The sequence below is a fragment of the Columba livia genome, chromosome 2 (assembly GCF_036013475.1).
Source record: "Columba livia isolate bColLiv1 breed racing homer chromosome 2, bColLiv1.pat.W.v2, whole genome shotgun sequence".
NCBI classification, from domain to species: Eukaryota; Metazoa; Chordata; class Aves; order Columbiformes; family Columbidae; genus Columba; species Columba livia.
The window spans coordinates 127,823,294-127,837,164 of NC_088603.1; the positions used below are offsets into that span (position 1 = coordinate 127,823,294).

At 41.0% G+C, this 13,871-nt stretch overlaps 1 protein-coding gene across 7 annotated transcripts in view; it reads right to left on the reverse strand.

The window, feature by feature from the left end:
* NCOA2 (nuclear receptor coactivator 2) overlaps positions 1 to 13,871 on the reverse strand; it is a 190,908-nt gene that overhangs the window by 108,664 nt on the left and 68,373 nt on the right. For all 7 annotated transcript variants that reach the window (XM_065053750.1, XM_065053753.1, XM_065053752.1 and 4 more), the window contains one exon: positions 11,848 to 12,092. The gene's annotated coding sequence lies outside the window, so the exon portion shown is untranslated. The remainder of the gene's footprint in view (positions 1 to 11,847; positions 12,093 to 13,871) is intronic.

The following is a 13,871-nucleotide window of genomic DNA, read 5'->3' on the forward strand; positions in this document are numbered from 1 at the left end:
TTTGAGAAAGGTAGTTTTCGTTTTACTGTATTTAACAACCATGAAAGTTTAAAAATCTTATGTGACTGGATCAAACTCATGAGGTAGCAATCACTGAGTTGCTTAAGTGCCTTAAAGCTTCCAGCAGCAGCTCTTTGCTGCAGGTACAGGCATGGCTAAAATGAATACAATTTGTCTCCAAAAAAAGGGAATTAAACCCAGCAGCCCAAGTACAGTGCAAGCTTCAGCATGATTTTAAAAGAAAAAAAAAAAATCCTTTTCTTAATCCATATTTGAAAACTCTCTCTTCCTCCAAAAAGCATTTTTCAGTATCTTATTTAGCTTATTACCATATGCTTGCAATTTCTACTCTCCATAGAAGTCATTCTGGAAAACCAAAGGAAAATTTTTGTGAACCACAGATATAATAAAATAACCCCCTCCATGAAATAGTCTAAAAGCTTGGATTGCTTCTGCTCCACCTCCCCACATCTGGCACACGCATCAGATTACAGGCCAGAAGGCAAAGCAGAGAGACAGAAAGGGAGAAGATAGTGGCTGGATCACAACTAGAAGGAAGCATGCCTTCTATAATTCAGACATTTTTCCCCAAATGCTGATACGTCAAAGTGTGATAAATAAAACCAAACCTGGGAGAAGTCCACACACATGCGTGGACAGACACACAAAAACCCTGTCCCTCAACTCCTGCTTCAATCAGTTCCCCAAAAGGCAGTGAATTACACGAAATACGCTTGGACGACTTCAGAACCATCACTCTGTGCCAAAAGTGCAACTGGGCTTCTGATTTTGTTAACTAACAAGTTCAAGGGAAAGCATTTCATCTCTAATTCACAAGACTCACTTTTTCTAATTTGTGAAGTATTTCATAGGTACAAAAAAACCTGAAAGCCCCTGAATTGTCTAAAAGCCACAATATTGTCAAATAAACACAGTCCATCATCTGGTCTTTTTGCTGTTCAAGCTTTGCAAACTTACAACTCAAACAGGAAGATCTACACAAGGACGCAAGAAGCTAGTTTGAGGGTGTTGTTTCCCAAACCTCTCTCTGCGGCCACATTCTCCTCGTCCCTTCAACCCCACATCAGCAGCGCAACAGCATAAAACTTCCACCGAGTCTTTCAAGCTTAGCAATAAATCCGCTGCAGTCTGAATTATCAACATTATTCAGACTGTTCAAATGATTTTTTTGTTCCAAATGGACTTGGCACGCTGGTCAGGAACTCGTCGAGTCAAACACAAGCAACAAAAGTGGAATTCTTCTGGCTGAGCTAATTGATGGTCCTACAAAAACAAAACACGCAACTGCATATTCAAAACTTTCAAAGACGCACTGTATCACAGTTACGGAGCACCTTCCCCTCTGTGCCTGGTGTAATATGATCGTAATTGCTGTGAAAGGGTGAGAGACCGACTATATGTTTAAATCCTGCCATCTGTAGGTGCTTTACACAGTTCCATTTGCTGCTGCCGGGTCAAAAGTTTACCCTATTTTCGCTTGTTCATAACCAATCACACAAGTCTCTGCTATGTGTAATCTTTGACCCACTCTCAAAGCAATTTTTGTATTATACAGTCACATGATTATACTGAAAAAACCCACACATTTTATTAAGAATACATTTCTTGTTGGTTAGCTTAATAATTATTATTATTTCCATATTCAGTAAGCATACTGTACCAACCTTGTTCTTCCCAGTTAACTCCCTTGGAGCACAATCATACTGCTATGAATTCCCCCTGAAAAATGCTCCAGCATTTCTGGCTAGTTGCAATCCAGAACCACATGCAAATCAGGGCTGCAAAGCATTTATAGTACCTGTGGTTTTAAAAGTAGGGGGAAACAACTACCCAGCTTGTCCTAATAGGGAAATTAAATGAATGCTCACAGTGAAAACAAAAATTGCCCCTGAAAATTAGGATTGTCATAATAATATTCTTACATATTTACCTTAAAAATTAAATATGCAAAAATATATTGCATGGAAGTTATTTATGCTATTGACATCACTATTATTATTGTTATTAAAATATCTATGGAACAAGTAGTCCCTCCCAGGAACAACCGAATTAATTAAGCCTCATCACCCACAGATTTTCCCCTCCTGGTTGGACGACTTTGGTGTCTAGAAAGGTGAAAGCTTTGAATGAAGCTTTTCCCACACTTGGGACATTTGTTTAAAGTCTCTTTTCCCATCACTTGGATTCCCAGGCAACTAATAATATTATTTCATGCTGTAACCTTTCCCCTCTGTCAGGGCACCTTTAGGTGCTCTCATCTATATTCAACTGTGAAAATAATCACAAAACTTGTGGGATCTGAGTTTCAAGATCTTCACTGTGCCAAAAAAATGTGATCAAAATCACCAATAGGTTCAAAAGCTACTGAGGGGAGATGAAGGGACATGTAGGCATGTACACAAGCACACAGTGTGACCTCATGAGCCTTGTTTTCATAGGAAATGAGGCTAAAAATAAAGCAGAATGTTTGAGCTTATTACAGTTTCACAGAAAGCTAGTTCAGATGGACCACACTGAACAGCTGGCTATATCAACAGATCACCTAAAAGTAGCACCACAATATTTAAATCTATCTCATAGCTTTTCGTAGGCAGTTTTCAAAGCAGAACAGACACACGCACAGGGGAAGGCTGAAGGTAGCCAAAAGTATCTCCATGTCTGAACACAGGGAAAATTTTCACCTTGGCAGAAAAGTTTGACCAAGTATAGAGCTCAAACAACTGCAAAAGAAGACTGAAGGAGTGAAGATGAGAACTTGGGAAACCTGACTCAAACCCCAACATGAACCAGTAGCATAGCAATGCTAAAAAGCCATTTGCTATTTTGTCTGAGTATCTCCTCTCGTTTTTGTACAATGCAAAAAGTGAGTTTAGAAAGTTTGCAACGGAGTTATGAATTTGTACCACTCTTTGTATTACTGAGGCAATTTGGAGAGTTCAACATTTATCTGAGCAGTTCGGTTAGCTGACTCATGTGGGCCCCATTCCTGATAAAGAGAAACAATCCGTGCCCAGCAAACAGATCTTTCATGCCAGAGCCTGAAACCTTACAGAAGCCTGATGAGGCTTAGGAGAATTTACAAGTACCTGGATTTCATGTAGGTCCACAGACCAAGGACACAAAGGAACTGTGACGCAGGAGAATTGCTTTCATGAGTTTTTATTTAAGAACAACTATTCTGCCAGGCTAATTGCGATGACTCTTTAGAACAATGCATATATTTCTCTGATTGACTGTATTTTAATTAAGTAATCCAGATTATTTCTACAAATACTTGCACACAAAAGTAACTTGAAGTATTTTCTACCATCAGCTGGTAGATAAACACAGTAAGTTGAGATCTTAAAGCTAGCACCTTCTTCGTACATTATTTTTCTATTATTTCATTTTTACCTGAACCATCATCATTATTACAAGAGCATAATGGTTTTCTAAGAGCGAAAATTCTTAAAACAGTGAATCTGAAAAAATGAAAAAGTTAAAAAATACAAATCTTATAAAAATCTAAATCTTCATTTAATATTTAACCTCACGATGACGAAAACACACTACCGCATGTGGTGATAACTGTTAGAGGCATTTGTTTTGAATGACCTGCAGAGATTGATAAGGTATTCAGTGCTCTCAAGTAATGGGTATGTGTACTATCTCAGGATAATGGAAACTTTATAGGCTACCACTGCATGCCCATGAAGAGTATACGTACAATTTTTTTAAAAAAATTTTGGTTTATATATATATATTCAGAACTTCCTAGCTTCCCATGCTTTTTTTCACGTTTAATAGTTATGGTTTGAAATTAATTTAGAAATTCTCCTAGAAGGCAATATAAAACTAAAATATCAAAATCCACTCAAAAATTAGTATTAGACTTTTCAAATGGCAATTTAAAGTTTGAATCTGAATTACTTCATATGCAAATACGATGCTTTTTAAATGGCATGGTAGCTTGTAATTGATAAAGGCATTTTTAATGAACTGTTTTAAAGGATGTGGGTTTCTATTAAAAGAGGTCACCTATTACAAGGAGTTCCCAATTAGATTTTGCTGGCTGGCTGCAGATCCTCCCACCAGCTAATTCTCACAGACCTCACTTGCTAGTCCTCAGAGCAGCCACCAACCTGACCAGCCTGCACATGCCACAAGAGCAATACTGTCCAGATGTCATCATGGAAATAGGACCAGACTGCTAGAGAAAGGAGGCTCGTCTACCTGGCCCCTTCCACTCCACCCTTCTCCACTCCCTCAGGGGCAGCCCTGTAAATTGAATTGTGGCAAGTCTCCAACACTGTCCAGTTGCTGGGCAGCATTTGCTGCTGCAAAGCTGCTCTCCAGCCCCTTTGGTAAAAAGCAGAGCAGATGGAAATTTCCTGTAGGCTGGTCTTGGCCCACAGACCACTGTTTAGACCGTATTTCGCTATGAATAAAAGCAATCTATTCATGGCATGGAAGTGACTGGCCCTACTGTCCTCTTTACAACACAACCCCATCCAGTCCCTTAACTCGGTGATAAAACACAGTGCCATGTGAGCACATTTCATCGCCTGTGCTTGGGCTAGGAACTAAGCTGCAGAGGAAAACATGGCCGTGTCATGCTAAGCAAAGACAGACATGAGTAACTCTGGCAAGCACCTAAGATAAGGCTCTTCAGAATGACTGCAGGTAATGTTATATTGATGTTACAATGAATTATTACCCATACAGATAGAGACAGAGTAAGCAGAAGCAGTGCAACCATCCTCTTCAGAGCGGCAGCTCTATGTTCTCTTAAAACATTGGAAGACAAGAATAGGAAGGAATTCTTTACACAATTAAATGTGTTGGAAACCTTGCTGTGTTCTGAAAGTTTCAAAATTTTATTTAGAATGAAACAAACACCTCAATATATCTAACGACCATCATTCTTCACAGGACACAAAGGAGTTCTCACTTTCATTGGTCTTCCCTTGTCTCCCCTGCTAAAGTACAGCTAAAAACACTAGGGACCTTGAGGCAGAAGTCTGTCCTGATTTCTGTTCCCTTCACAATTGCTATTGGATGTATCTTGTTTTTTACATGAAGGCTGTTAAGACTGCTTTGTTTTTTTAAAATTCCATTCAGAAAGATGAGTCGAAGTTCTGGTAGTGCTGTAGTGCTTCTAGTTGTTCCAGTGACAACAAAACTGATTACCCAGCTTTTCCTCAAGAACAGAAAACAGTGGGCAGCACATAATGAAACAGTCCTCTAAGGACTAAGAACTTTCTTGCCTCAAGTCAAAAGATGGTCAACTATGAGTGTATGATATTTCATAAGGTCTTGAGTAAGTATTCTCCACTAGTTATCTGATAGTTGAACAGGAAATCTAGGAAAGGGAAATTTTTCATATTACTTTTAGGACAGAGTAATGTTTGTTGAGCTCTGCCTAAAGGTTTCTCACAGGGCTTTCAAAATGCAGTGCTGTCACATGTAGAAAAACCTTTCTCCAAGAATCTGTCACAAGAAGAAAAGGTCCACTGTCGATTACCGCATGCAGCAAGTGCTGCAGGTTCAGTAACCAAGCAGAGCTTCCCTGAAGAATCTCTCCTGGGAGAGCTCCTTTCCCTGGAAAGGCTCCTCACCAGCTTTTCCCAGCAAGCACAGTACATGGGGAATATTCAGAAGGTAGTAGGTATTTGCTGCTCAAGTGCCTGATGCCAGCAGAGACAGAGAAGTGACGACAGGCCATTTCCGGATGAAACGTTAGGGCTCTCCTCAAAGGCCCCAGGCAGCCTAAAACATATTTGAACCAACCCGAGAGGGTACAGGAGCAGAAGATGAACTTTTTTTTTATCCTTTGGTACTTATGCTTTTCTGTTCTACTACGTGCATGAGCAGATCCAAAGGCAGGATGGGTGAATTAACTCAGAAAAAAAGCTGTCAAAAAAAGCTGAGCAATCAGTCCTCAAAAAATTAATGATAAAAGAGTTTGAATAAAGCCAATTTGTAATGGAATGTAAGAAGGGAAGTCCCTAAAGAGAAAAAACTGTCTACCAGCTCTGCAGCAGGTTTTGCTGCCCCATGCAGTTTACCATGGCAAGAAGCCAACTTGGCAAGGCTTGTTCTTCTCCAAGGAGCCTGGCCGCCCGCCAGCCACGCTCACAGGTCTCAGTGCTGCTGCCAAGCTCGAGGGGCAATCGAAGATCCTATTTTGTGAATCCGCAGATTCGGTTCTGACCGAGAATATTTGTGTTATTTTATAATGTTCTTAAGTAAGTCAAGTTCCCTCTATTTCTAAAGCAACTGTACAGGCCAAACAGAACACTTCACCCAGCTAGAGAAAATGAGGCACAGATTGTTAATTATATGGCTATTTGCACTTTGACTGAAAGAGGAAGTAAGCTGGTTATAACCACTTTGGGCTTTACTCCTGCAACTGCATTGAAACCACATTTATGACAGCTGAAACTATGCAATTTTATACAAATGTGGGCACTTCCTGTTTTCGAAGCAAGTTCTCGGCTGCTCGCTCTCACCTCATGGTAATGTTGCTGGAAGCAGAATGTATTAAATGTGCTCAGTTTTGAACACTGGTCTTAAGATCTTATTTTACTAACTGTTTTTAAGCATATGGATAAAATGCATCTATTGGACTACTGCTGTCAAGCACCTCTATTTCTGGGACCTAACTGTACTTCTTAGGCATCAGGAAACACATATGTTTTCCACGTGTGAGTCTGAAACGCCCAGCTGTCACCCGGGGCGTGCTCAGTCCCCAGTGACATGGTCACGATCACTCTCGGATGGGGAGGCAGGTGTGGCACGTTCCCCCAAGCAGGCAGGCTACGCTCTGAATTACGCATGCTGGCAGACCTATCTTTTTCCACTCAATACGCAGTATTTCAAGTAATTTGTAATAGCAGCTTTGTTATTTTGGACATTAGTAATTCTTCACTGTGGCAAATATATGGTCAATTTTATAGACACTTAGTATGGGGAGTAATACAGTTCTTGCAGCATGGATCAAAGAAAATCATTATTTCACTACAAGATAGTTTTGAAAATACCATTTAACAACCCTAATAAGGTGCAGTACATTTCCTGTGGCTTTTCTCTTACTTCGCTTATTTATGTTAATTAGATCTCACAAACCAAACTTCTGCAATGAGTGCAATTACATAAATCAGCATTCTGCTTTTCCATTGACAGTCATTTTCCTAGGAGATTATAGCAGGAAGACTGATCACATTGTTCAACTGAAAAGCAAATGCATATCCAGTAATTCCTGATGATAAAATGTGATAATTCTTACTCACAAAAAAAGAACCCACTCACATTTAATTTACAATGTATTCTTCCAGATTCAGTTCGTGACATACTGCTTGAGAATGAAGTACTCCCTATAAATACAAGATATTTATAGTCAAGATCACCAAAATCCTTAACACAGAGAAGTGTCAGAACTTCTACTAGCTTTGTTTTGCTCTCCAAGACCACAATCTCTTATTTCTGACCATTAGATCCCACCCTCTTAACTATGAGAACCTGCCAGCTTTGCAGTGCTAAGTGTGAAAAATTACAGACCTCTTAGTCTCAAACCTGAAGAATTAAATTTCAGTTTAAAAGTCCTTATGCAAAAATCCCCAATGAAGAGAAATGCTAGAGCTAAAATTTCAAATTCAATTATACCTGATTTATTGATTTCTCTTTGCTTACATTTCAACTAAACACAGCATATGGTCTAACTCATGCATTTCTTTAAAAACACTTCCCTCGGCTGCCTTTTCCTGCCTCAAGTCAAGGCGATTTCAAAGTGGCAGACAAGCCAATTTGCAACTAGAAGAGGCTGGTCCTGCCCTCCCTCTTCCAGGTCATCTTCAGCTCTGCTGTTTATCCAGCTCTGCAGTCAGCAAGTTCGAAGAGTTAAAGAGTCAGCCCAGAAACCCAACCAAAAACGCGGCTATAACTGACCACTGCTTTGGCTCCCTGAACCAACACACCCTGGAGCCGCAGCGGCAGCAATGCTGGCACGAGGGAGACGGGATAGCGCCTCAGCAGGGAAGGTGCAGACCATGCTTCTGGAAGCCGTCAGACCAAGGTTAGCTGCAATGATGCCATATTTGTGACATCTCCACAAAACCTGGCCCTATGTTCAGCCCTTGTCCTCCGAACAAGGGAGGACACAGAAAAATCCAATTCACACAGTGCAGTCTAAAACCGCCGGATTACCTTCAGAGCCTCAGTGAGCTACAAAATCTCAACTCCTCTTTTGACCTTCTGTTTTTGATCGAAACAGACTGTTTCTACACAGAAGCACTCAAATCCAGATCTTTGCAAACTTATCCCCAAAAGTAAAGTGAGTATTTCTAATAAGGTGAAAAAACAAAAACACAGCACTTTAATTAAGGCAGCCCGGATTAGCTGTATGATACATCATGGTGGAAGAATTCTGCTGTTAAAGATCATGCAGATGTTACGATGGAGGCAAAGAAAGCCTTTCTTTAGCTACAGCACAGCTGCTGCATGCAACTTCAAAAAGACTTGGCACAGGACTTAAGCCACAAAACTTCCCCCTCGCTTCATCTCATGTACGTCATCTGCAACTTCAGCGAGCTGTGCCAAGGACAAAACTGACACAAGGTGGTTTGGAACATCTTACCAACAGTGGGGCAGCTTCTCGTGTTGCAAATACTCATGTGCACCTTCACAAAACTCAACTGTACATCTCCATTCCTCCTCAACCCAACAATCCCTCAAAAGCAATGACATCCCATGCTGCTGTCCCTCTATATTTATACTTATTATCTTCTACTTTAAACACAACAGAAATACAACATAATTAACATACTAATACTTCACAAATGGCCATAATAAGAAGGAAATAATCTGCTAAAGTAACATTTGAAAGTATTATCAACTTCCGTTCACATCCCTCATTACCTACACACTGAGCTACTCTGAACAGCCAGACACCCTGACCACAAAGCTGAAAAGGCCACAGTTTACAATCACATTGAATGTACATGCTTAATGCCAGTCTTGTATTTTCCACATGTGCATTACAAAGAATATATATATATATATTTAGTGTCTAAATTCAAAGTTCAGGTTTTCCCTCTAAATGTAGCAAATATTACAGCTAGTTACAAGTCGTACACAAGAAGTACTTGGATTGATTTTATATATTTACCAGTAAAGCATAGAACTTAATCTGATCTGCATAATAACATCACTTGTGATATCGTTTCAGGGATTAACTTGATAAGAGAAGTATCTGAGAAACCTAAACTACTTTAAGATACATATATGTGTATGAGATTGGAGCATTCCTGATGCATGGGAACAGAACCTTGGAAATGGTTTGATATCTCTCCCTTTTTCTTCTTTTGTTAATTCATATGACATCAGCCTGTTAACTCTTATGACATTCTTAGCCTCTACCATGTGAAGCCATAAACTAATTTGTCACCTACAATATTCCTCCCACGACTGTGAAGTTACAGACACAGAATAATTAGTCCAAACAAGAAAACAGCAGTAGGAGCAACTAAAATTTCATTAACATTCAAACCTTGTAAGTAAAACAGAGTAGAAAAAAACTGCAGAAACAAAGAAATACGAGTAGAAATTCACCAAAAGAGGTTTTTTAAATAAAATTATACAATGGCTTCATTACTTAGAACTTGATAAAAAGCTGGAAACCCACGATTTTAAAGAATATTAGTAATCTTGATTAGAAACAGTGAAGAAAACTCATTAAAGCAAAGGTAAAGCTTTAAATACTAGAAATATTAACCACAGTATTACTGTATTCATTATAGCATAACCTTTCAAAATGACCTACTTTAATAATAGTCAAAAAATGAAAGAATAGGGGCACTAACCCCCTAACTCTACTGGTTTTATAAAACACCATCTACTTCTCTGAATTAGTAACAGACTCATGAAACTGAACCAATTTGTTCAACAGATGTTGCAGTTAACCCAAAGGAATTTTACTTTTCTATTGTAGAAATAGAGTGTGCTGAATAAAATTCCACTATTATTAGCAGTTTTCAAGACATATTAGCTCAAAACCCGCTTCCATTCCCATCCTTTCTTTCCTTCACACAACAGAAAACACTTTCCATAATGGAATAGACGTGCCACCGAAATGAAGTAGGCCTATTGATAAAACAAGTCACCTTCCTCAACCCCTGCCCCCATTTTATGGGATACGCAACAAGGGCAGAGTTTTTATTTTTTTTGGCACTCCTCTCCCCATATCAGCCGATAACCCTCCCCACGTCACCCTGCCAGCGAGCCAGGCCCACAACTGCTCCCCCATCCAGTACCCTGCTTTTCTCCAGCGGGCTCTGCAAATTGTGCCATCCTTTCGTAATGTGCGCTATTGCATCAGTCCAATTGCAACATGATTTTCAATACTCTAGGTAAAGCAAATAACTTCATTTTTACCCTCTGCTCATAAAATACAGATTGTCATGAGGTGTCGTCTGTCGTCGCCCACGCCCCCACCCCCCACCCCCTTTTTGTTTATGTTTAAAGCACCATTTGCACTGCATGGCAGTAGTCAAACAAAAATACCTCGGGTTTTCTTAGAAAGCAGCAGTTAAAAATACTGCTTGGCGCCTGCAGCATTACTGCAGCCTTTCACAGAGCCATATGTAGTAGATCCCCCATGAGCAGGCTGGAAGGGGAACGTGCATTCTTACTCTGTGTATTTAATATAATATCTAGCCATTATCAAAGCTTCATAGCTTTTACTGTCTCTCTCTCTCCTGCAACAGCAAGTAACAGCTTATCTGGCAAACACACTCACTATGTTTCTAGGCACCAAAGACACGCTCTTGGTTAATTCATAAAATCTGATCCAATGTTAGATATTTTGCATTCACGTTAGCTAAGTTAAAACAATATTTAGCTTAACCATGCCTCAGCCAAAAAATTCTCTGTTATCTACAGATTACAACAGCATTGTAGCGAGCTATGGACATCGCACTGGGACTACACAAATCCTGAGCCTGAAGAAATGCAGATGAAATTCTGACCTCAAGCCATTCTGATAGTGGGCATTACAAACACTGCCTACTTTGTATCCGATACAATAACCAGGCACATGAGGCATGTGCCTGTGATAAATGATGAATTTATATGTCGTTTTGGGTTTATGTACATGTATTATCCCCGTTGACAGTATGAAAAAATGCTGTACTTCTTGCACCCCAAATCATATTATATGACACAAGCATCTACAGTAAAGTAAGTTTTAGAGAAACCTAAGCTTTGCCTTTGTTTTTTTCTGTGGCATGATATACACCGCAGTCATGTCATACCATTTCCACAGCACCTCTGCTTCATTCAGCATACAGAATTACCACTAATCAAAACAGTAATCTGTTTTACTCTTGGTATTTGGCATGTGGTCCCATACCTTATTTACGGCATGCTGCTCAAATTTTTTTTGGAAAACGGAACAAGTAATTTCTTTGTGAATTCAGTGGTGCAGCTGAGTGCTTCATCAACATAATGGTTAGTTCTACTGCTAATCTGTTACTCCTAACTTAGAATAACTGTGTCATTCCTAACTTCCTACCTAAAGCGGTGGCAGCTTTAAGGTCAAAATGATTCTCCAGTTCTGAAGATAACTTTGTCTCCAGTTTGGCACAACTCGGAGCTAATTTTTTCACAGCACTTAGCATTACATTGTGCTTTATATAGCACTTTCAGACCTCAGCCCCCACTGCCTCACTTGCAGTTATCAGTGCTCAGCACTTTGCCACATCAGATCCAAAGATCTCAAGTAATCCGCAACAAAGCAAGACACATACAGGTTAGAGAAGGCAGAAGAAAAGACAGGACTAAGCAACTTACCTAGCATCACCTGGGAAGTTTGCAGCACAGCTGGGAAGAGAGTCCTGTTCCCCAGGGCAGCATGCAGCTGCACAGAGCATCAGCACGGCCTCCGCCTCCTGCGGTCCCCTGCCTCGCCCGCCACGCGCGTCCCGGCTTCTGCTGGAAGTGAGGCAGGGGTGCGACAGAGAACAGCCTTCTCCACTGCATCAACCAGATTCATTCCCGCAGCAGATCCATTCTGTGCATGGAATGAAGCAGGGGTTCTGTGGAAAAGAAAAAAAACACACCACGTCAGCACGTGGTTAAACGTTGCTAATTTGTGAGGCTTCCTCAGGAGGGGCCAAATGAAAGAGCTTTGCAAAGACAATCTCAGTTTTGACGTTCCTTGACTTCAACACTGCCTCACTGCAAGAAACGCTTGAATCTGCCACTTTTAGGAAAAAGAAACAGAGAAATCAGACCCTGTGTGACGCGGTCACACATGTACCTACTCAAACCAGCAATGGGGTTGAAATCTTTAATATACCATGCAGCGCCTGTGGCAAAAGAGTAAAACTGTCACAAAAGCAAGCCAACCCTCCGCATGGTGACCAGCCATAGGTGGTGGTTAAACACAGTCTCAAAGAGCTTCTACTGGAATCAAAGTGTGTTCATTTATATTCAAAGATCTCTACAGAAAAGGACCTTCCAAAGTAAACTCCTCTCCCTGTTTTCATCAAGACTCTAAGCCATGTTGATTCAAGCTCTGGTCCTTCATTCCCACCTTCAGTGCCCTTGCCAAGCCTATCCTCAGCCCTGCTCTCCAAGGCTTTTCATCTCTCCTGGCTTGGTTGGCAGTGCCACACTCTCTCCTTGACTCTCCCTCACCTCCCTCTGTCCTTTCTTCCCCAAAAGGATGTCATATTAACTCCCACTCCCACCTTAGGTCTGTCTCCCCTGTTCACACCCTCCAGTATTTCAGGGCTGGGACCACACCAGGATGTGCCAGTGCCCTACGAGTCCACCTCTGACTCTCAGGTACTGGGGTACGAGGCAGTGATTTTGTCTCCCAGCCCAGCCTCCCCTCCCTTTCCAGGCCATACAGCTCTCACACATTCTGTGATTTCTTTAAAAGGTTGCAGTTCAGTTAGAACTGAGATTTTCACAGCACTGACAAAGGAAAAGCTGTGACTCATACGCCACTCTTCTTCACCAGTGCCTCTCACCAGTGCTTCCCGTGCTGCCTCTAACTCCTGCTCTCTACTTCAAAGGGAAGGACACAAAAAAAAGGAAAGTTCTTTTGGGTTTTTTTAAGGAAACTCTAAAATGAGAGATAACTTCTTCCACACATTCTTACAGATAGCTAAATAATTTTGTCGGGGGGAAAAAAAAAAAAAAGGCTAGAGGCAACTGGCTAGCCCCAAAGGGTAATGTTTTGCAAAGTCATGAAGAGCTCCAACCAGTATCCTATACTGGGAAGCATCAGGCAGCCTTCCTTATTGCAGTTCCTGGCACTCCCCTTACAGCCCTTAACAGCCCAAGTCACACAGCTTGCTGAAACGAGAACTGCGCAAAGATTAACACCCGAGACCGGTGGTCAAACTGAGGAGCAGCGGCTGAGGGTGGACAGTGCCAGAGGAAACGCCATGCCAGACACCTTTGTCTTCGCCACCAGTTTTGTTGTGTGCCTGCAAGCCACGTTCAAGCCGCACCGCCAGAAAACAGCAGGCGGTCCAGCTAGCCATTCCTTCTGATGCCAGTGTTGATATCCTAGAAGTACCAATGCTTGCCTGAAACACTACAGCTGCTCAGGACATACTTCTAGGCCACAAAAAAATGAAGTAAAATGGGTTAGCTTCATTCCCAATGAAGGTCACACAGCTAACAGAGAGAATTTAAGCAAATCCACTTTACTTCACGTTTGCACTAAATTAGGAGCAGTTGTGTATCAGTTACCACAAGGAAGAGTAACTTCATGCAATACTGTTGCCTGTGATCATCTGCCTCTGCCTGAAGGGGAAATGACCTTCTCCTATGAAACTCTGGGAAACTTTTTCTTTCCT